This window comes from Schistocerca cancellata, chromosome 1 (assembly GCF_023864275.1).
Source record: "Schistocerca cancellata isolate TAMUIC-IGC-003103 chromosome 1, iqSchCanc2.1, whole genome shotgun sequence".
Taxonomy (NCBI): Eukaryota; Metazoa; Arthropoda; class Insecta; order Orthoptera; family Acrididae; genus Schistocerca; species Schistocerca cancellata.
Genome location: NC_064626.1, coordinates 302,176,893 through 302,200,192, shown reverse-complemented (window position 1 = coordinate 302,200,192; position 23,300 = coordinate 302,176,893). Strand labels below are relative to the sequence as shown.

Sequence of the window (23,300 nt, the reverse complement as noted above, 5' to 3'; positions counted from 1 at the left end):
TGGTTCCTGCTGATGGCCTAGAATTTAAATCTGCAGCAATTTACAGAAGGGTTGCACTTCTATCACATTGAACTATTCTCTTCAGTCGTCGTTGGTCCCCTTCTTGCAGGATCTTTTTCCGGCCGCAGAGATGTCGGTCATTTGATGTTTTACCGGACTTATAATATTCACGGAACACTCGTGAAATGGTCGTGCGCGAAAATCTCCACTTCATCGCTACCTCGGAGGTGTTGTGTTCCATCGGTCGTGCGCCAACTATAACACCACGTTCATACTCACTTAAATCTTGGCCGGCGGGAGTGGCCGAGCGGTTCTAGGCGCTACAGTCTGGAACCGCACGACCGCTACGGTCGCAGGTTAGAATCGTGCTTCGGGCATGGATCCATGCCCGAAGTAGTTCTAAGTTCTAGGTGACTGATGACCTCAGAAGTTAAGTCCCATAGTGCTCAGAGCCATTTGAACCATTTTGAACTTAAATCTTGATAACACGCCTTTGTAGCAGCAATAACCGATATAAGAACTGCGCCAGACACTAGTTCTGTTATGTAGGCGTTACCGGCCGCAGCGCCGTATTCTGCCTGTTTACATATCTCTGTATTTGGATGTGCATGCCTATACCAGTTTCTTTGGCGCTTCAGTGTACATTCTAGTTGTTCATACTGTACGGAGTATGTTTTGTGTTGCATGTGTGTGCGATTAATAAAACCAATATCGTGCCCAATACTAAACAGGACCTATAACACATTAAAATAAATGACGTTAAAATTCATGTATACCTCTGTGTTCTCAGGTTCTAATGTGTGGGTATTATTGTTGTCAAACAGCTAACGTCGACGCATCTTGTTCGTACTGGACATTGTCACGGCGTCCGATACGACGCGTAGCAGTGAAGTGTTTGACAACTGTAACGCGCACACACGGCAACCTGTGTACCACGGAGATCTACATCAATTTTGACGTCGCAAAGGTTTTATACGTGACACACACGTCATTCGATGTAGACTTAATCAATATGTGCCACTGACGACAGGATATGCCTGAGTACCGGTATGGAAATTGAATATTTTTAAGTGCAGCTCGTGACATACAGAAATGTCCTTGTCAATAAATATTTACATGGTGCGGAACACGCACAACATGTTCATATCATTGCACCTCTTTCGTTTCTTGCACGTTTTATTTCTCGTAATATATCTGGTATCATTTGTTTCGGTCATTCTGACGTTCGACGGAAATATAGACAGGAAAGGCTTCGGTGTGGAACAAAAGTGGAAAGTGACAGATTTGAGGCAGCGCAGAAAGTCATTGGAACAGAGCACGGCGTAGCGACCTGGCTCGAACATGCGCTGCGTAACAGCTGTTAAACACGCCGTGTCAGCGAGAGTGCGGCGGCTGCCGTCTCGCGTTACTTGGAAGGCGTGCCGCGACCAGTCAGTCACAGACGCGATGTCCGCGCCGTGGCTGAGCCACAAGCGACCGACCCCGTGATTTGCTTCGTCTACTGCCCGGGCTTCGCGGCATCTCCTGTCGACATGGTTGAACGTTTCTTCGGCCGAGGTATGGTATCTACACCTATACATCTACAATCCGTAAACTACTTTACGGTATGTGATGGAGGGTACTTCTGGTACTACAACCCTCCCCCCCCCCCCCCTTTCTCTGCGCCATGTGAGTGGCGCGTGGGACAAAGACTGTCAACAAACCTCTGTTTTATTCCAGTCACTTTTCTCGTCATGATCATTGCGCGAGACTTAAACGTGAGACGAAGTAATGCTCATTTTGGGACATAAGTTCTCGCAATCAGACTTCTACATGATGCTCGACACCACTGTCGTTTTTGAACATCTCCGTAGAGCTGTCTCGCTTAATAAACCATTCCGTGACGGATCGTGCTCCTCTTTGTTGGATCTTTTCTGTCTATCTGCATCTAACTCCGCAAGCCATTGTACGGTGTGTGGTGAAGAGTACCCTGTGCCACCACTAGTCCTTTTCTTGTCTGTTCCACTCGCAGATAGAGCGAGGGAAGAACAACAGTCTGCATGCCTACGGATGAGCCCTAATTTATCGTGTCTTATATTCGTGGATCTTACGCGAAATGTATGTTGGCATGGATAGAATTGTTCTGTAGTCAGCTCCAATTACCGGTTCTCTAAATTTTCTCAACAGCGCCCCTGGAAAATATCGTTGCATCCCCTTCACGGATTCCTATTCGAATTCCCGAAGGATCTCCGTAACACTTGCTTCTTGTTCGAACCTATCGGTAAGAAACCTAGCAGCTCGCCTCCGAATTGCTTCGATGTGTCGCGTTGTTTTCCTGGAAGGGAGGTCGGTGAACGTGCGATTGGCTGACTTCTTCTCACAGCCTCCTCTTTCTTGTCGTTCCCGACTGGCGTGCCGGCGCTGACTGTACGCCGTAACACGAACCTCTCCATCACACTCCTGGCCTTGTGATGTGGCGCCTTGTGTTGTTGAAAAACGCCACTACCGTCGGGAGATACGATCGTTATGACGGGGTGTACGTGGTCTGCAACCAGTGTACGATACTTCTTGGTCGTCATAGTGCCATACACGGTGTCCAGTGGACCCATGGATGCCTACGTGAATGTTCCCCAGAGCATAATGGAGCTGCCGACAGCTTATTTCCGACCCTCAGGACTGGTGTCGAGGAGCTGTTCCCCTGGATGACACGGATTCGAGCTCTCCCATCGGAAAGATGAAGAAGGTATCGGGATTGGTTAAACCATGCAACCATCTGCCACTGCAGCAGCACCCAGTGCCGATGGTCACGTGCCAGTTTCAGTCGTAGTTGCCGTTGTCGTGCTGCTAACGTTGGCTCATGCATGGGTCGTCGGCTGCGGAGGCTCATCGTTAGGCGTATTCGGTGTACTGTGTGTTCAGGCACACTTGAACTGTGCCCAGCATTAAAAGTCAGATGTTAATTCCGCCACAGTTCGCCGCCTGTCCTGTTTTACCAGTGCGCCCAGCGTACGACTTGCGATATCTGTAATGAGGTTTGGCCACCCGACACCACGACTTCTGGACCTTGGTTTCGCCACGTGTTGAAGACACTCGTCACAGAGAGCTTCCGGGCCATCACAATAAAACTCAGATCGCTCGCCTTCCCCATTCTACATATTACAGCACACTCACTGATAGTATATGCACCGTGCGTGTGTCTCAGTAGCAGTTATTCCTCGCTAGGTGACACTGCTATCGCCTGGACTGGTTTATATCGATAGTAAGTCGATGGTCATAATGTTCAGGCTGATCGGGGTACAACACCTCATTTGTAGCGTCTGCAATCCCGTAGCGCTTTCGCGCTTGAAAAACTACTTTGAGATGAAACGGGATGTTTTTCTTTAATCCTCCTCTTTTTCATCCATCAGCAGTGTTAGGTATCGGTCCCAAACTGACGAACGGCACCGAAGTATCGACCAAACGGGGCGTTGGCAAACTTTCTCTTTCCCGAGGATTTTTCTAATGAATATCTGACATTTGCCATTCCTATAATCAGTTATATGTAATCGTTTCACATTTAATCGCATACTTTGACATTTAATGAATGTGTCTGCTTTTACATGGAAAGAAGAAGCAGTCATAACAAAAATGGCTCTGAGCACTATGGGACTTAACATCTGAGTTCATCAGTCCCCTAGAACTTAGAACTATTAAACCTAACTAACCTAAGGACATCACACATATCCATGCCCGAGGCAGGATTCGAACCTGCGACCGTAGCGGTCGCACGGTTTCAGACTGAAGCGTCTACAACCGCTCGGCCACCCCGGCCGGCACAGTCGTAACAAAATGCTATGAAATTACTACGAATACAGCTGTTTACTGAACCAGCACAGCTAACGCACAAGATGCATCATTATTGAGTCAGTGCTCTAAGTTTATGAAGCTGAAAAAATTGCCTTTATTTATTGACTTGCCCTCCTATTAGATATTTAGTTATTTAACACGGCCATCTTCTTTGGTATTATTATGCGCGCGTTTTCTCAAAGAGCTAAAACACGTTTCATCAGTTACACTCCACTGTAGTGTTGTTCCACACCTTGGCCAGCTTTTAAGCAAGCTGTTTGTTGAAAAGGAAAAACCGAGAGCCGTTACAACTGGCGCGGTGCCGGACAACCAATTTTATTGTTGTTGCGTTGTAGCTGCTGTTCTCGTAACTACCACGGATTCAACTTGCGGCATAACACGTAAACTCACATTCTCGTCATCTGCACAGGTTATTTACTCGTAAAGACAACTCTGACGGGCCGGCCGAAGTGGCCGTGCGGTTCTAGGCGCTGCAGTCTGGAACCGCGAGACCGCTACGGTCGCAGGTTCGAATCCTGCCTCGGGCATGGATGTGTGTGCTGTCCTTAGGTTAGTTAGGTTTAACTAGTTCTAAGTTCTAGGGGACTAATGACCTCAGAAGTGCTCAGAGCCATTTGAACCAACTCTGACGGCTGTCGAAATCCATTTTCTTTTACTTCAGTCAGAAGGTTTTTGTCGCGCACGACTTTTTGAATTCCAGACCTGTGGAATCTGTCACAGCTGTGGCCCATGAGTTGCACCGTTCATGTTAAAGGCAGTAACATTGTAATAAGAGATAATCTAAACAATTTGTTTTTACTATATGTTCTACTCTGACACCGTAATTTTTGTTGAGAACTTTGAAGGCTGCATCAGGCACCGAACAACCGTAAGGACCAAGGAGCAAAATGCATCGGAGAAATTTTTATTTTGACGTAAAACTTCGTTAACGATGTTGGCAAATCAAATGACGCTGCCAGTCAGAAAACAAAGAGCCACTGATTAAAGGATGACAACTAAGGGCGGAACTTTTGTAAAGAAAAGAAATTCACTTCTCTGTTAGCTACTTTCAGTTCTCGGGACTGGAGACGAATAAAGCATTTCTTGATGCAATAGCAAAATAGCATTTTTTCTTGACTTGTCATTTTTCTTTTTTTAGCATTAAAATAATATACATTCTTCTTCAGGATTCGGCACTGTTCATAAAGACAAAAGCGTTAGGCAAATGTATGAATCCACCTTGTGGATATTACCGAGAGGTCTGAAAAAAAATAAACAAATCTGAGAGAAGTCTCCCACAGTTAGATCAATGTATTGCTCGGAATATCCTGTCAGTCTCAGTTGCAGTAAAGAAAATTCATTTTAGAATCTGTCGTACCTACAAGCTACCGAACGTGTCAGTGCAGTGGCGAAAGCACTTGGATAGGGAACGATGGTGGTTTAAATCAATCTCTGATCAGATTTCGTTAAGTGTTCCTCGAGATCTCCCTTCATCCCGATGATATGGTAGATCACGGCCGATTTCCTTCCACGTCCTTATCCAACTGAGATAGTTTAATCCGGCAGAATATTATTGCGTTTACGATATACCGCAATCTAAATTTCAGTACAACTTTTTAAAAAAATATTTATTCGATTGAGCTACAGACAACATCACCGTAATGCCTATGACTCTGGACAAGACATACCTTTTCAAAAGGTTTGACAAGAAAGTCTAGAAAACTGATATAACGAGAAACTTAATGCGGTTTTCCGTTAGCTAAAACTTAACTTCAATAGCGAACAGTGTATACAGTGTTCGTCAGTAATATATTGAAAGATACTTAGATCCTTGATGGATGAAAATAGCTAAAATGTATCTCCATAGCAAACTGTGTATACACTCTTCGACAGTAATATATTGATAGATGTGTAGGTCCGTGATAGATGAAAATACTGAGAAACGGGTGCTTCTTAACGAAAACACTTCGGTCTGTAATGGTCGCTAAATATAACAGGCACGTCCCGAATGAACTGATGCAAAATGACAATGATTAAAATCAAACGAGAGATATGTGCTGTAATTAGTTTCAAGGTCATTCATTCAGCAGCTAGTCATTTGCAAATAACTACTGACGTTGAGTATCTTCTCACTGATTATTGGTATCGTTTCTTCCATCACTACCTGTTTTTGTAGACCACACCGTCTGAGGAATGAGTTGCTGCCTACAGGAGATTTCTCAAGTTTTATTTTTGTCTAAGAATTTGTTAAAACAAACTGATGCCGTTGTTGCGGCAGTAAGCTACTGTAACTGGTAGTTCCCATTAACAGAGTAAGGCTGCTGTACTTTTTTGTTAAATTGCTTTTCTCGTCTTTTGTAATGTTTAGGTGCTTGTGCCACAGTTGGTAATAATTGTAAAAGTCTCTGTTAGATGGTAGACTTTGACAATTTTGTTATAAGAGCTTTTACGAGATCCAGAATGGACTATTGATACTGGACAGACAAATGTCTTTGTGGCGTATCGCGTGGCTCCACGTGGGTTTTTTGTGTGTCGCGACGCTGCTACAGTGCTGAAAGTAATGTGCAAACTGGCTAACATGGACTGCAGGGCGGTAGTGGTTAACGATGAATGAAATGTGAACTGTTACGTTCAACTGAATGGACACGGTCATTTTCGTGAGTGCTATGGACGAAGATCATATATTTGCAGTTGAAATAATGTGCGAACAGCGTTAATATTATACATCCATACTCCGCAAGCCACCTGACGGTGTGTGGCGGAGGGTACCTTCAGTACCTCTATCGGTTCTCCCTTCTATTCCAGTCTCGTATTGTTCGTGGAAAGAAGGATTGTCGGTATGCCTCTGTGTGGGCTCTAATCTCTCTGATTTTATCGTCATGGTCTATTCGCGAGATATACGTAGGAGGGAGCAATATACTGCTTGACTCTTCGGTGAAGGTATGTTCTCGAAACTTTGACAAAAGCCCGTACCGAGCTACTGAGCGTCTCTCCTGCAGAGTCTTCCACTGGAGTTTATCTATCATCTCCGTAACGCTTTCGCGATTACTAAATGATCCTGTAACGAAGCGCGCTGCTCTCCGTTGGATCTTCTCTATGTCTTGTATCAACCCTATCTGGTACGGATCCCACACTGCTGAGCAGTATTCAAGCAGTGGGCGAACAAGCGTACTGTAACCTACTTCCTTTGTTTTCGGATTGCATTTCCTTAGGATTCTTCCAATGAATCTCAGTCTGGCATCTGCTTTACCGACGATCAACATTATATGATCATTCCATTTTAGATCACTCCTAATGCGTACTCCCAGATAATTTATGGTATTAACTGCTTCCAGTTGCTGACATGCTATTTTGTAACTAAATGATAAAGGATCTATCTTTCTGTGTATTCGCAGCACATTACACTTGTCTACATTGAGATTCAATTGCCATTCCCTGCACCATGCGTCAATTCGCTGCAGATCCTCCTGCATTTCAGTACAATTTTCCATTGTTACAACCTCTCGATACACCACAGCATCATCTGCAAAAAGCCTCAGTGAACTTCCGATGTCATCCACCAGGTCATTTATGTATATTGTGAATAGCAACGGTCCTATGACACTCCCCTGCGGCACAGCACGATGGCTGATTATCTGTGAATACAATGTGAACTAAGCGAATATTCAAATACGGTTTCGTGATTACAACAGAATGAGGCAGTGTTCGCGCAGTTACGGTCAGAAATTAACTGTGTGTCGTGACATCACTTTAAACCCCCGTGCTGAGGCCGATGTTAGAAACTTTCTCCTAACGTTTCCTCTCCGACTGCGGGAACAGCTTCAGAGGTAAAGTTTGCCACTTTACCTCTGAAAATGTCTGCCGCTATAAGAGAGGAAACGTTAGGAGAAAGTTTTATTCGTCGACCACGGCCTATTAGCCCGGAAGTTTTAAGTGATGTCAATACCATCCGTGGAAGCTTAATTATAAATAACGTATGTCAACGTTGCCACGATTTGGAAGCTGGAAGATTAAAATATTAATGTTTCGACTATAAAAGCAAAAGGGCAACAGTCGGAAGATTACGTGAAACAGACGGATAAGGGATCTGGAGTCACCTCTTTCAAATACATTTCCAAATATCAGCATCGCGTATCGTTGTCGTCACCAGACATTGGTATCCAGCCAGGAGGTAAAACACAGCAAAGCAAAGACTTTTGTGATAGATTATTAGGAAAGCACATGATAAAATTGTGTGCTAATTGCTCAGTGTTTAAAAATCAAAGATGTACCTTTTGTAATAAATCAGATGGGTTTTATCTGAACATTCTTGGTTTTGTATTTAATTTTTATCTACTGCTACCTTAATTAAGTAACGGTTAACCTGAAACTTATTTAATTATTTAGTAATAGAGGTCAATTATTTACTATAGTAGTTTGATAATAATTTTTTTTTCGTTGTTTAAAACAGGTAAGCGTTGACTTTTCGAGCGTCAAAACTTAATTTCACCAGTAGTAAAGATTAGCAAACGTTAGTTAATAATATCAGATTGTATGAAAACAGATTTTAGGATTTATGTAGTTTTTCAATTAAGTGACAAAGTGATACTGATCAACTGCAGTCTCTTTATTAAACGTCACCGTTATTACATGCTGTGGCCGAGCTGATCTAGTGGCTAGTGTTAGATACTGGTGCTGCAGGTCCCACGTTCAGCCCTGTGAAGGAGCGGGAAATTGCCTTCTTTCCAGTATCGCCTGGACGGCCCATAGTCCACTCAGTCCACAGATTAGAGTGCCGCGCGTCTTTCCCGTGGTTGAAAATACGCGGTGGCGCCATTACATACTGCACCAATAAAACAAACCACTAAGTCAATATTTTCATTCAGTTCGTTCCTACAGTTTTGTTGATAATTTCTGTAACTAATGGTTGAAATGGCTCTAAGCACTATGGGACTTAACATCTGAGGTCATCAGTCCCCTAGACCTAGAACTATTTAAAACTAACTAAGGACATCACACACATCCATGTCCGAGGCAGGATTCAAATCTGCGACCGTAGCAGCAGTGCGGTTCCGGACTGAAGCCCCTAGAACCGCTCAACCCCAGCGGTCGGCAATTTCTGTAACAGTACAAGCACTTACTACATATCATTCACAGCAGATTACAATATCGGCAGGTTGCAATTTTCTGTATAATAACTATTTCCCAAGTGAGGGACATTATATTGTGCCATGGGCTTGTGCATTAACGTACCATAATCCGTGATTTGTTCTCATTGGCTGAGAACAGTAGCATTCATCATATTCATGCTTGACAGATGGCGGGCATGTGTTTCGGCGTTATTGTTTACATTTTTACGCCAGCTGTTTATCGTTACGTAATCAGTATATTCCTGTAAGTTAATATGCACTTTTGATTCCATGAAGCTATATCATCAGTCATTGTTTGTGTGTGTGTGAATTCCTAAGGTACCAGACTGCTGAGGTCATCGGTCCCTAGACTTACACACTGCTTAACCTAATTTATGCCAAGAACAACACACACACACACACACACACACACACACACACACACACACACACACACACACACCCTTGCCCTAGGGAGGACTCGTACCTCCGGCTGGAGGGGCCACGCAGTCCGTGACATGGCGCCGTGACCTATACGACTGTGAATAACTAAATTTGATGACAACAGATATATTTCGCCAATATTTTGCTTCCAATGTGAAAAGGTGAAATAGCATTACGAACTGCTGGACTTGAGACCCACTAGTCTACTTTCTGCCGTTACCGTGCCTACCAAGTTTCAAATTTGTGTATTCCTGCCGTCCTAGCCATCACAGTGCATGGATTAAAGGCGAAAGAGAATAGCGCAACTCTACTTACATAAGACTCGACCGCGCATTCAAATAAGTATATTTTTCTTAAAGACCCATCAACATATTAACAAAGCAGCTCACAGGTCGAATAGGGTAAAAAGCCTACAGAATGGGCAGCAAAGGTGCCTGGATACCAGAAAGTCGTTATTGGCCTTGTAGACGACACTCAGTCACTCAGAAAAACACAAACGAAAGTATTCAGAGGACACAAAATGAAGAAATTGACGGCTAGCGAGAAGCTCTTAATGATGACACGCGGCAGTAGAACGTGGCAGCGGCGGCATACAGGCATGCGATCGTAATTACGAGTTGCCTTCGTAATTTCGGATAATCTTATTGTAGAATGATCTGACTGCAGGGAGCAACAAGATCCTTAACTGCTTCTCCGACTAACCGGTAAACTACAGAATGCCTATAATTACACTTTCGCTCCTTGAGAGAGCCCCCGAGAAAAACGAGTGACCGTAGGAAAATGAAACATTGAGGTAATACATGGAGGGACACGCGGAAGAGAACGAATAAACCACGGAAAGAATCACATTTTAATTTCCACATGAGAGAGTAACATGTTTACGTTCCAGCTTACGAATTGCTCAGTGAGGCGACCATCTGCATCTGCATCTGCATCTACGACAGCTTGTAAGCGCATTAGAGAAACCATTCCACAATTGCTCGCCTCATGTTTCGGACAGTGGTCCACGGAATGTTCAGCTGTCGTGGCACAGCTCCTGCACTGCTTGATGTTTGCGCATTGCATCCAGCATTTTACGTCTACCATCTACATCGACACTCCGCAAGCCGCCGTACGGTGCGTAGCGGAGGGTACCATGTTCCACTCGCAAGCAGAGCGAGGGAAAAATGACTGTCTGTACGCGTCCATATGAGCCCTAATTTCTCGTGTCTTGTCTTCATGGTTCTTACGCGCAGTGTGTGTTGACGGCACTAGAATCGTTCGGCAGTCAGCTTCAGATAACGGTTCTCTAAATCTTCTCAATAGTTTTTCTCGAAAAGAACGTTCCTTCCCTCCAGGGATACCCGTTTGAGTTCGCCAAGCACATCCGTAACACATGTGTTGTTCACAACTGCTGGTAAAAAAATCTAGCAGCCCGCCTCTGAATTGCTTCGATGTCTTCCTTCAGTCTGACCTGGTACGGATACTAAACACTCGAGCAGTACTCAGGAATATATCGCACCAGTGACCTATATGCGGTATCCTTTACAGGTGAACGACTCTTTCCTAGAATCCTCCATATGCTCGTACCTCCTTTAACACCCTGCACTGGGCATCGTGTCAAATGTTTTCCGAAATATGGAACCTGCTTGTTGCCCTTCATCCGTAGTTCTCAGTATATCATGTGAGAAAAGGGCAAGCTGAGTTTTGTACGAACGATGCTTTCTAAAATCATACTGATTCGTGGACATAAGCTTCTCAGTCTCATGAAGGTTTGTTATATTCGAACTGAGAATATTTTCAAGGATTCTGCAGCAAACAGAAGTTTGAGATGTTGGTCTATATTTTTGCGGGACCGTTCTTAGTCCTGAAACTTCCTGGCAGATTAAAACTGTGTGCCGGACCGAGACTCGAACTCGGGACCTTTGCCTTCCGCGGGCAAGTGCTCTACCAACTGAGCTACCCAAGCACGACTCACGCTCCGTCCTCACAGCTTTAATTCCGCCAGTACCTCGTCTCCTACCCTCCAAGCTTCACAGAAGTTCTCCTGCGAACCTAGCAGAACTAGCACTCCTGGAAGAAAGGATATTGCGGAGACATGGCTTTCCCACAGCCTGGGGGATGTTTCTAGAATGAAATTTTCACTCTGCAGCGGAGTGTGCGCTGATATGAAACTTCCTTATACCTTTCTTATATACTGGAGTCACCTGCGCTTTTTTCCAGTCGCTTGGGACTTTGTGCTGGTCGAGAGATTCACGATAAATGCAAGCTGGGTAACAGGCCAACGCCTTAGTGATCTTTGTAAAATCGAACTGGGATTTTATTCGGACGTGGTGATTTATTTGCTTTCAAGTCTTTCAGTTGTTTCTCGACGCCAGGTGTGCTTATTACAGTGCCGTCCATATGGGAGTCTTCTCGATCGTCAAATGACGGTGTGTTTGTACGATTTTCCTGTGTGAAGGTTTTGTTGAACGTGATGCATTTCCTTTTGAATTGAGAGTACCATAGCCTCTGCTTTCTCAGCTCCCGCCGAATTTCGTTATGGTGGGTTTTTTTCCATCCTTTATCCACGTACTAGGCACATAAGACTCCAGACCGCGATGTATAATCTGCTTAAACTTTGCCCATAATTCCTGTACGTCAGTCTAAATGGAAATACAAGTAAGTGGTGCCATTTGTGTCTAAGTGAGATGCTAATAACTGTTTATCTGGCAGAAACACTCTCCTAGTTTTCTTGATTGATTTATTGTCTTTCGTAATGACATAATGATCGCTGTTCCCCGTTTCTATACTGCCATTGTCGATAAGTTCCGTCTATGGTAGCCACAAGGTCTAAGATATTTCCATTGCATGTGGGCTGCCGAGCCAGCTACTCAAGACAATTTTCAAAAAACGTTTTCAAAAGTATTTCGCATGACTTTCTGTCTGTATCAGCCACAATGAATCCCTAGACATCTCAATATATACTGGGCAGGTTAAAGTCACCTCCAACTAGTATTGCATGTTCTGATTATTTACGCACTGTTGACCGTAGAATTTTTTTGAATGACACTAGATCTGTCACAGCACAATCGGGTCGCTGGTAGAAACATCCAACAATTAACTTTCCACCTGTTTTACGCAACCAGATGGCTTCACTGTCACACTCAACTTCAACCTCAATAGAGATTATTTTTGCCATCTGATGGGCACCAGCTCGTCTTTCCGATGTACGTTCCACAACTCGCTAAATATCTCAGAGCTCTCCTCTTCGGATTTGACCCAGCTCTCGATGCCAAGAATAATTTGAACGCGAGAACTTTCCTCTTGGGGCAGTAAATTCGGGAACTTTACTACGAATACTTCGACAGTTTACAGATAAAGTTGTGACGGTCGTAGTGTCTTTATTCTGAACGCCGTTCGACTTCCCTTGCTGTATATCGAACGGCGAGTGTTCATCAGAGCCATGGCAACAGCAACTTGTTTAATAATTTGTGGCGAAATTTGTCATCGGCCTCTCCCAGGGGCAGTTCCCAAATCGGCCGTTAATAGGAACTTAAAAATCATGTTCTTCAACCCCGTTGTGTAGAGAGAACCTCTTCGTACTCCTTTAATGCGTCGAGCCGGCCGTTGTGGCCGAGCGGTTCTAGGCGCTTCAGTCCGGATCCGCTGAAGGTTCGAATCCTGCCTCGGGCATGGATGTGTGTGCTGTCCTTAGGTTAGTTAGGTTTAAGTAGTTCTAAGTCTAGGGGACTGATGACCTCAGATGTTAAGTCCCACAGTGCTCAGAGCCATTCGAACCATTTAATGCGTCGATACTCCGAAGAGCAACAGTACTATTGCTGATGTTTTAATAAAACAGCATTACGAGCCTTGTCCAGACCCATCTTCACTGTCTGCAACTGTAACGCACACTGATGCTTGTGGCTACAACCCTACGTCGCTTTACCAGTATCGGTGCATAACGGCAAGCCTTAACACTAACACTGGCTGCTAACAGCGCAAATCCTGCAGTGCACAGTTGAACATCATTGCTATACAGTTGGCTACCGATATGATAAGTACACAGCCCAGTCACCTTGATGTGAGCACACTCTATGTTTGAAGTGCACGTACAATAACCACTTGCGGACGGCAGTTGGCAACACTGGGTATATAAAATGAGACGGCCTGGAGGGGAGGGGGGGGGGGCTGGACGGAGAAAACAGTGCAGTCATTGTCGTAACGCGGCATTGGAAACGTACGTGCGTGGTAGGAGAGCACCGGGATGAGGTCACCGCACTCACCTGGCCACCAAACTCCCCGTATTTAAATCCAATCGATAATCTGTGGGACCACCTCAATCGGGCTGTTCGCGCTATGGTTTTTCAACCGAGAAGCCTGGCGCACCTGGCCACGGACTGGAGTCGGCATGGATCCACATCGCTGTAGGTACCCTACACATCCTCACTGACACGTGCTTATTCAGGCTTTTGACAGATAGCCGACTGGACGGTGTAGTTTTCTGTCTACAATGGCTCAAGTAGCGAAAGTTTAATTATAACCACCCTGTATTGTCGGCCTCTCTGAGCCCTGCAGCACCCAATGCGCTGCTCTGGTTTCAGTATGTTGTGACCGTAATCAGGTCTATATACTGACAAGTGTTTAAGAATTATTATTACGGGGACAGTCATAAGGTTTAAATTATCACATCCAAAAAATTTAAGGTACATAATTAATTTTATGTCTTTGCAGGTACATGTCGGTACATATTGAAACACGATCGTCAAAGTGCCGTAGCACGCCGCTAGAGAAGACAAAACGAAATGGCGCAAGCCGTTGATAAGTTGAAGTGTCGTAATTAATTTTCTGGATCTGAAGAGGACAACATCTCAATTGCAATCCATCTCAGTTTGTAGAAACATGCGGGAACAATTTACCATCATATGGTTCACTGGTTAGGTGGCATAGACGATTCCAGTGTAGTCAAACAAATCTGAATCAGAAGAATTAAGTGACAGCTTATGTTTTTGCGAAGAACCGGGAACAGCAAGAGGTGATGATACTCAGAGACCGGGATATCACAACCAAGGCGGCATCTACATCTACATTTATACTCCGTAAGTCACCCAATGGTGTGTGGCGGACGGCACCCCACGTGCCACTGTTCCAGTCGCGTATGGTTCGCGGGAAGAACGACTGCCGGAAAGCCTCCGTGCGCGCTCGAATCTCTCTAATTTTACATTCGTGATCTCCTCGGGAGGTATAAGTAGGGGGAAGCAATATATTCGATACCTCATCCAGAAACGCACCTTCTCGAAACCTGGACAGCAAGCTACACCGCGATGCAGAGCGCCTCTCTTGCAGTCTGCCACTTGAGTTTGCTAAACATCTCCGTAACGCTATCACGCTTACCAAATAACTCTGTGACGAAACGCGCCGCTCTTCTTTGGATCTTCTCTATCTCCTCTGGTACGGATCCCGCACTGATGAGCAATACTCAGGTATACGTCGAACGAGTGTTTTGTAAGCCACCTCCTTTGTTGATGGACTACATTTTCTAAGGACTCTCCCAATGAATCTCAACCTGATACCCGCCTTACCAACAATTAATTTTATATGATCATTCCACTTCAAATCGTTCCGCACGCATACTCCCAGATATTTTACAGAAGTAACTGCTACCAGTGTTTGTTCCGCTATCATATAATCATACAATAAAGGATCCTTCGTTCTATGTATTCGCAATACATTACATTTGTCAATGTTAATGGTCAGTTGCCACTCCCTGCACCAAATGCCTATCCGCTGCAGATCTTCCTGCATTTCGCTACAAGTTTCTAGTGCTGCAACTTCTCTGTATACTACAGCATCATCCGCGAAAAGCCGCATGGAACTTCCGGCAATATCTACTAGGTCATTTATATATATTGTGAAAAGCAATGGTCCCATAACACTCCCCTGTGGCACGCCAGAGGTTACTTTAGCGTCTGTAGACGTCTCTCCATTGAGAACAACATGCTGTGTTCTGTTTGCTAAAAACTCTTCAATCCAGCCACACACCTGGTCTGATGTTCCGTAGGCTCTTACTTAGTTTATCAGGCGACAGTGCGGAACTGTATCGAACGCCTTCCGGAAGTCAAGGAACATGGCATCTACCTTGGAGCCTGTATCTAATATTTTCTGGTCTCATGAACAAATAAAGCGAGTTGGGTCTCACACGATCGCTGTTTCCGGAATCCATGCTGATTCCTACAGAGTAGATTCTGTGTTTCCAGAAATGACAAGATACGCGAGCAAAAAAGTGGAAAGACTGAACACCGGTGATGGGTGAGTTTTTCAACATCTTCACGATATTTTAAACACAACCGCCCTTTGCGTTCCGCAACTGCTCACACGTCTTCAAACAGCTCGTCAAACGGAGGCATCAGCTAAATGTAGCATGTCTAACGGCCAGTTCAAGTGGCCTCTTGCATCCACAATTACATGATTACTCTGCAATCCATAATTAAATGCCTGGCAGTAGGTTCATCGAACAACCTTCAAACTATTTCTCAACCGACATCGAACGTGCGAGCTGTGATTCTTCTTATTTTATTGTCATGGTCATTTATGTCTATACTGGTGGATACCAACAAAGTATTTTCGCACTCGGTTGAGAAAGTTGGTGATGTTTTATGAGGAAATCCTGTTGCAACGAAAAACAATTGCCATCCCAATTCTGTCATATTCGAGGCAGTTTATCCCCTATTTCGCGACAATCGTAAACAAGCTGCTCTGCTTTGAACTTTTATCGATGTCCTCCGCCTATCCTGTCTGATGACGATTCCATACCGCGCATCAGTACTCCAGAAGAGGACGGAAGAGCGTGGTGTGGCAGTCGCTTTAATAAACCTGTTTCGTCTAAGTGTTCCGTCTATAAATCGCAGTCTTTGGTTCACTTTGCCCACAACGTTTTGTATGTACTCATCCCAATTTATAATTGTAATCACTAAGAATTTACAGCCTTTACATTTAGCGGATTCCTTTTAGACTTTTTATTATTTACAGTCAGTTTCCACTTTTTGCACTCTGAACTACACTCCTGGAAATTGAAATAAGAACACCGCGAATTCATTGTCCCAGGAAGGGGAAACTTTATTGACACATTCCTGGGGTCAGATACATCACATGATCACACTGACAGAACCACAGGCACATAGACACAGGCAACAGAGCATGAACAATGTCGGCACTAGTACAGTGTATATCCACCTTTCGCAGCAATGCAGGCTGCAGATGGTCGTAGAGATGCTGGATGTAGTCCTGTGGAACGGCTTGCCATGCCATTTCAACCTGGCGCCTCAGTTGGACCAGCGTTCGTGCTGGACGTGCAGACCGCGTGAGACGACGCTTCATCCAGTCCCAAACATGCTCAATGGGGGACAGATCCGGCGATCTTGCTGGCCAGGGTAGTTGACTTACACCTTCTAGAGCACGTTGGGTGGCACGGGATACATGCATTGTCCTGTTGGAACAGCAAGTTCCCTTGCCGGTCTAGGAATGGTAGAACGATGGGTTCGATGACGGTTTGGATGTACCGTGCACTATTCAGTGTCCCCTCGACGATCACCAGTGGTGTACGGCCAGTGTAGGAGATCGCTCCCCACACCATGATGCCGGGTGTTGGCCCTGTGTGCCTCGGCCGTATGCAGTCCTGATTGTGGCGCTCACCTGCACGGCGCCAAACACGCATACGACCATCATTGGCACCAAGGCAGAAGCGACTCTCATCGCTGAAGACGACACGCCTCCATTCGTCCCTCCATTCACGCCTGTCGCGACACCACTGGAGGCGGGCTGCACGATGTTGGGGCGTGAGCGGAAGACGGCCTCCGTAGCCCAGCTTCATGGAGACGGTTGCGAATGGTCCTCGCCGATACCCCAGGAGCAACAGTGTCCCTAATTTGCTGGGAAGTGGCGGTGCGGTCCCCTACGGCACTGCGTAGGATCCTACGGTCTTGGCGTGCATCCGTGCGTCGCTGCGGTCCGGTCCCAGGTCGACGGGCACGTGCACCTTCCGCCGACCACTGGCGACAACGTCGATGTACTGTGGAGACCTCACGCCCCACGTGTTGAGCAATTCGGCGGTACGTCCACCCGGCCTCCCGCATGCCCACTATACGCCCTCGCTCAAAGTCCGTCAACTGCACATACGGTTCACGTCCACGCTGTCGCGGCATGCTACCAGTGTTAAAGACTGCGATGGAGCTCCGTATGCCACGGCAAACTGGCTGACACTGACGGCGGCGGTGCACAAATGCTGCGCAGCTAGCGCCATTCGACGGCCAACACCGCGGTTCCTGGTGTGTCCGCTGTGCCGTGCATGTGATCATTGCTTGTACAGCCCTCAAGCAGTGTCCGGAGCAAGTATGGTGGGTCTGACACACCGGTGTCAATGTGTTCTTTTTTCCATTTCCAGGAGTGTATCTTGTCTAAATCATTTTGCTATTGGTTTTTATCATCTGATGCGTTTACAAAGCGGTAAGTAACAGCATCATTTGCAAATAATCTAAGAGAGCTACTCAGGTTGTCCCCTAAATTGTTTGTGTAAATCAGGAACAGCAGACGGCCTGTAACAATCTTTCGGGAACGCCAGATATTACTTCCGTTTCGATGACTTTCCGTGAATTACCACGAACTGTGACCTTTCTGACAGGAAATCACGCCTAATCGTGACGGTCGCGTGCTAGATATATCGCTATGACCACGGGAAAAAGGAGAAAAGCAAGCAGTGAAAACGTATGGATTCACCACCGCCGGAATAGGCGAAGACAGAACCATTATCAGAGGAGGTGACGCTGAGTCTTTTTTGGGACAGTCAAGGTGCAAGGTGTGGTGCTAACAAATTATGGTCGTCAATTTCGCCTCTTGTCCCCCCCCCCCCCCCCCTCGTACTTTCCTGCCTGAAATGCACTCAGAGACTTTTTCCGCTTTGCACGGATGAAGAGTAGGAATTTCCAACAAAAGCCAAAATTATACTTTTACAACCAAATTTTACAGTTGCAGGTTTATTTTCTTCGAGGAGGTATTTAAAACTTCGTGATTATTCTTCGTGTTAATAATCCTCTGACGTTTCCCGATCGACGTGTACGAACTCGTTGCCGATAGTCTTGGAATTGTGCTCAGGTGTTGTCGTATTTGCTTGTTGAACCAGACCTCTTAAAACAATAACGGAGCATTGTTGTTACTAAAAAGCTTAGTATGCTCTTATCACTTGATGAACTTGTGCGTCGCTCACGAAAACCATTGCCGGATCGTTGATCGAATGTGGAACCTTTCTTTTGTGGTTCAAATGGTTCTGAGCACTATGGGACTAGAACTTAGAACTACTTAAACCTAAATAACCTAAGTACATCACACACATCCATGCCCGAGGCAGTATTCGAACCTGCGACCGTAGCGGTCACGCGGTTCCAGTTGTAGCGTCTAGAACCGCACGGCCATCCCGGCCGGCTTTCTAATGTGCTCAATGATCTTACTGACTGGGCTATCCAGACACGCGTCACAACCCGCCCTCGCGGTTTCAGATCAGCTGCTTCTTCTTGAGGGCGGGAGCTTCGTAATGTCTGAATAGCTAAGGATATAGGGCAATTGTCAGCGAAAAGAAAGGTTCTGAATTTGAGACCTGGTCCCGCACACAGTATTAATCAGCAGAACAGTATGCTGTAGAGTGAATGATTCATTTATTCATCATTAGTTACATACAAGTAACTGCGAGTGGATGGATCCATGTCGCTTCAAATTTCGTAACAAGAAATTCATATTTTTGATTTGAGGATACAGTCAACAAAATGCAGCTGTAGATAGTAAGTTGTATACCACGGGTACGATTTGGCATCTAAGAGGTTCCACACACTTCTCAGCAAGGACGATCAATCGCAAATTAAAATGAGAAGCATGATTGTAAAACAATACTACTTGGAATCGAAGATTTCATCAAACTGGACTTAAATCACGTCAGTCACCATGGCCTAATCTGAAATTCTATTTTTTTCTTCAGCCTTAATACAGATGTGGTAGTATCTGATAATAGAATGATTTAGGAGGTATTTTGTTAAATGTCGCTGCCGACACTATTAAATTTACTACAACCAATACATTCGTCGCGAGAGAATTCAGCAACTGTGTCGCTCGCATGGGCGCTTCTACACTTTCCGACACCGGGTTGCCCTAGCGTCACACCGATGCAGGCAAATTTTAAAGCTAGTGTCTGAGCTGCATGATCCACCCACCAGCAATTTTTACGAAAGTGGTGAGTCCCGTTTTTGTCACGCTTCGTTCACCAATATAAAGCAGACAATATTCACTAAGTAATATATCTGGACTAAGAGTGAGGTTTTGCCTATGACCTTTTAACATTGTTGCACCAGAGGATCGATAAAACATGAATTTTACCAGTGGTCATCGAAATTCTTTTTAACATCATGCACTTAAAAATGTGTATGTCGTTTAGTTTTGCGTCTCAGTTTTATATTCTTTTCACAAAATGACAAATTTCATTCAGAAGTGATCATCTTCTGATCTATGTTGTTACATAAGCAATTCATTGTGTCCTGCAGAAACTGCACATCAGTATACATGACAAACAGTTTCTGCGTGGTTACATATAATCGAAACGAGTCATACTGTAAAAATTGTGCAAATGGGACGGAAAAGTAAACGATATATAAATTTTTGTGAACCAGAAATTATTTCTCCATATGTCTGATTTTCAGCTTCATCAGATGCCGTCGACCATCAGCAGAAATCGAGTGAGGTTGCCTTATCCAGTAAATCACTAAATATAATTTTGCGTGTGAAGAATTCGTGGTTAACGAAGGGCGCAGCGTCAGCATGGAATACAGCATTACAGAAGGCTGTATGTGATGGTCTTGGACAGTTGCCCAGAGTAATCAGAGAGCGTCGTTGGTAGTGGCTGGTCTGCTCGGCTGGTTTGTGCCGTACGCAGGGAGTGGCCAGACTTTCTAACAGGTCTGGCGTGTTCCCCGCTGCTGAAAACGAAACTGAGTCAGTATGGCCAGCTTTTCCCCTGTGGGATGGCGACCACGCTGCCACCGAGGTTCGTGTCGACGCGAGGGCGAATTAATCTTGGTTATATGCATCAAATGGATAATGCAGTCCCTTGTACTAACGGCTTTGGTAGACGACTTCCTGTCGACGTACATGTGTGCTACTGTTTTGACAGGTTCGTTCAGGCCTTCACTGTAGAAAATGAGGGAGCCAGCTGTGGACTGGACATATTTCCGATGCGATTTGAACACAGCTGCGGGCGTGTCAAACATCTAGCAGACTGTAGCAGCGGCCACCAAACTGCGACGTTAGTTCACTCGGCCCGCCGACGGTACTCATCTTTGCCTGTTAAAACGTATGGAACACGAAAAGTTGTGATACAATTGAAATTTAAATATGATGCTTAGAACACTAGATCTTCACGTTTCCGTAGATCTCCTGGCTGCTGTGTGCCTTAAATTTGCAATGTTCAACAATCGGGACTCAGTTGGCACTGCTGCGGTGAAGTCCTGTTCCGTTTTTACAATCTCCGAAACGAAATATCTGTTTTCTTTCATTGAAAAAGATGAGGTGATCCATACCTGTCAGATAAGGTCTGGCTGTCAAAGTTGCCATGTTTGGTCGACATCACATCCCATATGAATAAACTGAACTTGAAACTTCAAGGAAAGGATGAGCACGTCTGTGGTCTCTGCAGAACCACCAAAGCATTTCGGGGAAAACTGTCATTATTTGTAGCACAACTGGAAAGAAAAAGCTTTTTTCATTTTCACCGTTTCGAGGAGTTTTGTGCTACAATCCCAGAAGTTGTCAACCTTGATTTTCCCAAAGAAATTATTCGTAACTTAAAGCACTTTTTGAAGAGATTTTTCGCATCTCGACAGAAACTCTTCTGTCTCGGAATCCATTTGATTGTAAAGTTCATGATGTGCCAGTTGAACTACAGTTGCAGCTGACGAATTTGCAATCAAATGAATTGTTGAGAGAGATGCACAGAGAAAGTAAACTTTTCGAATTTTACTGCTGCTTACCCGATCGAGTTTCCGAAACTGAAGAAATTTGCCGCTGCTATGGTATCAGTGTTCGGAACAATTTATGTCTGTGAGCAAACATAGTTTAAAATGCAGTATGTTGAGTCAGCATATCGACTGATGAACATTTGAAGGCAGTTCTCTTGATCAGATGCAGCAGTATCAAACCGAACATTGATGATATCTAACCAACGTTTTTCCCTGCTTGATTTATTCGGATATGTGCACACTAGATATGATGTAACTATCTTTTCTAACGTCACCTTCTTTGATAATCATTTTATTAAATAATTATGTTGGTTGCTCTTGTTTCTTGTGCATTGTATGCCACTCACCCATGGTTAACACAATATACTGGACTTAGTTATTCGACTTTCTTCCCAGAGCTTTCTTGTCCGTTATTTGGTCGGCTGTGAAAAAAGTTTGCTGACGTCTGCACTCGAACCTTAACCGTAGAAATCTTTCCATCTTCCAGCGCCGCACTACTGGACCGTATAAATTTTTTCCTTTATTATAATTTCATTTCCTGGTACCCAAAGGCGAGTGTATATTGGAAGCGGTTCATTTGCCACTCTTCATATTTACATGATAAAATATTTACGTTCTTCTCAAACTGACGATGAAAAATATAGGAAGCTGAAAAATTATTTGTTGTCTTCTAAAACACAGAAACTGTTGGCATGTTTTATGATAAATACGAGCCCCCTTCCCTAAACGTTTTCGACGTGCAATGGGAAACAATAAGTTCGGAGCAGAAGGATTAAGCAGTGCTATGAGAAGTGGGAGGGGGAGGTGATAATGGAGTAGACGGCTTGGCATGTGTGGTTGTGAAGAGTTGGAGAACGGATGGCAGGAGAGGCAGCATGTGGGACAGTGGTGATCAGGATTCTCAGACCATGGTTGTTCAGGGGAAGAAAAAAAATAATTAGGAGGGAACCCTTCGGAACCAGTGGAAAGATAAGAAATGGGTCGGATCTGATAGAAAGAAATAAATTTCAGAGCCGATTTCATTTATTGGAGGAAGAGGATGTGGAAGTTGCGTGGGGGAAACAATGTGGACGGCTCGTAGCTTTAAGGGTCCAGAGATGTTTTGGTATTGTCTTGGCAGCATACCAGGTTTGTTAACTATGGGGAAAATAATGAACTTGCTGGTGTCGAATTTGAGGTGTGTGTGGGGTATATGGTGTGTAGGGGTTCATACAATATGCGGGAATGTCTAGTGTGTGTAAAAGAGAGAGAATTTGATGAGTTTCGTGTAACGGATGTAAGTGGACGTGGTGAACAAGACGAAATGCATAGCGTTCAAGAATTTGGAGAGACTTGTTGTACCACTAACTAACAAGGAAACATATACCATCGAAACTGAAAGAGTTCTCGTTATTGCTACACTTTAAATAGAGGTCGTCAGTTTCTGCGTTTTGACCTCTGAGACTGGGCTACAACAGTTACAGTCCACTTTCTTTCTTTCTTTCTTGGGCCTTTGTCCCGCTCCAACGCGGGCTCGGCTTTGTTATGATGGATTTGGCAGTGTTAATGGCAGAGGGTGGCCGGATGCCCTTCCTGCCGCCACCCCAAACCCCCCAGGATGGAAGTAGTGTACCCCAGCTGTCTGCATCTAATGTAAGTCATGCAACAGTGCGAACGTTTTCAAATGTCTGTGAGTCGTGTAACTGAGGCGGAACTTGGGGGGCCAGCCCAGTATTCACCTAGCAGGATGTGGAAAACCGCCTAAAAACCACATTCTGGCTGGCAGGCATACCGGCCCTCGTCGTTAATCCGCCGGGCGGATTCGATCCGGGGCCGGCACGCCTACCCGAATCCAGGGAGCAGCGCATTAGCGCTCTTTGTTTTTCTTTTTAAATCTAATTTTGTTCGTTATCGTTCGTTGTATCTGCTTGTGGCGGACGTCGTTAGACACCCGTTT

The 23,300-nt window shown here is 44.9% G+C and overlaps 1 protein-coding gene and 1 non-coding gene across 4 annotated transcripts in view; one reads left to right on the top strand and one right to left on the bottom strand.

The window, feature by feature from the left end:
- LOC126172270 (diacylglycerol lipase-beta-like) overlaps positions 1 to 23,300 on the top strand; it is an 828,807-nt gene that overhangs the window by 121,033 nt on the left and 684,474 nt on the right. The window lies entirely within an intron of this gene.
- On the bottom strand, positions 11,231 to 11,305 carry Trnap-cgg (transfer RNA proline (anticodon CGG)). The gene has a single exon. It is a non-coding gene; the product is annotated as a tRNA-Pro (tRNA).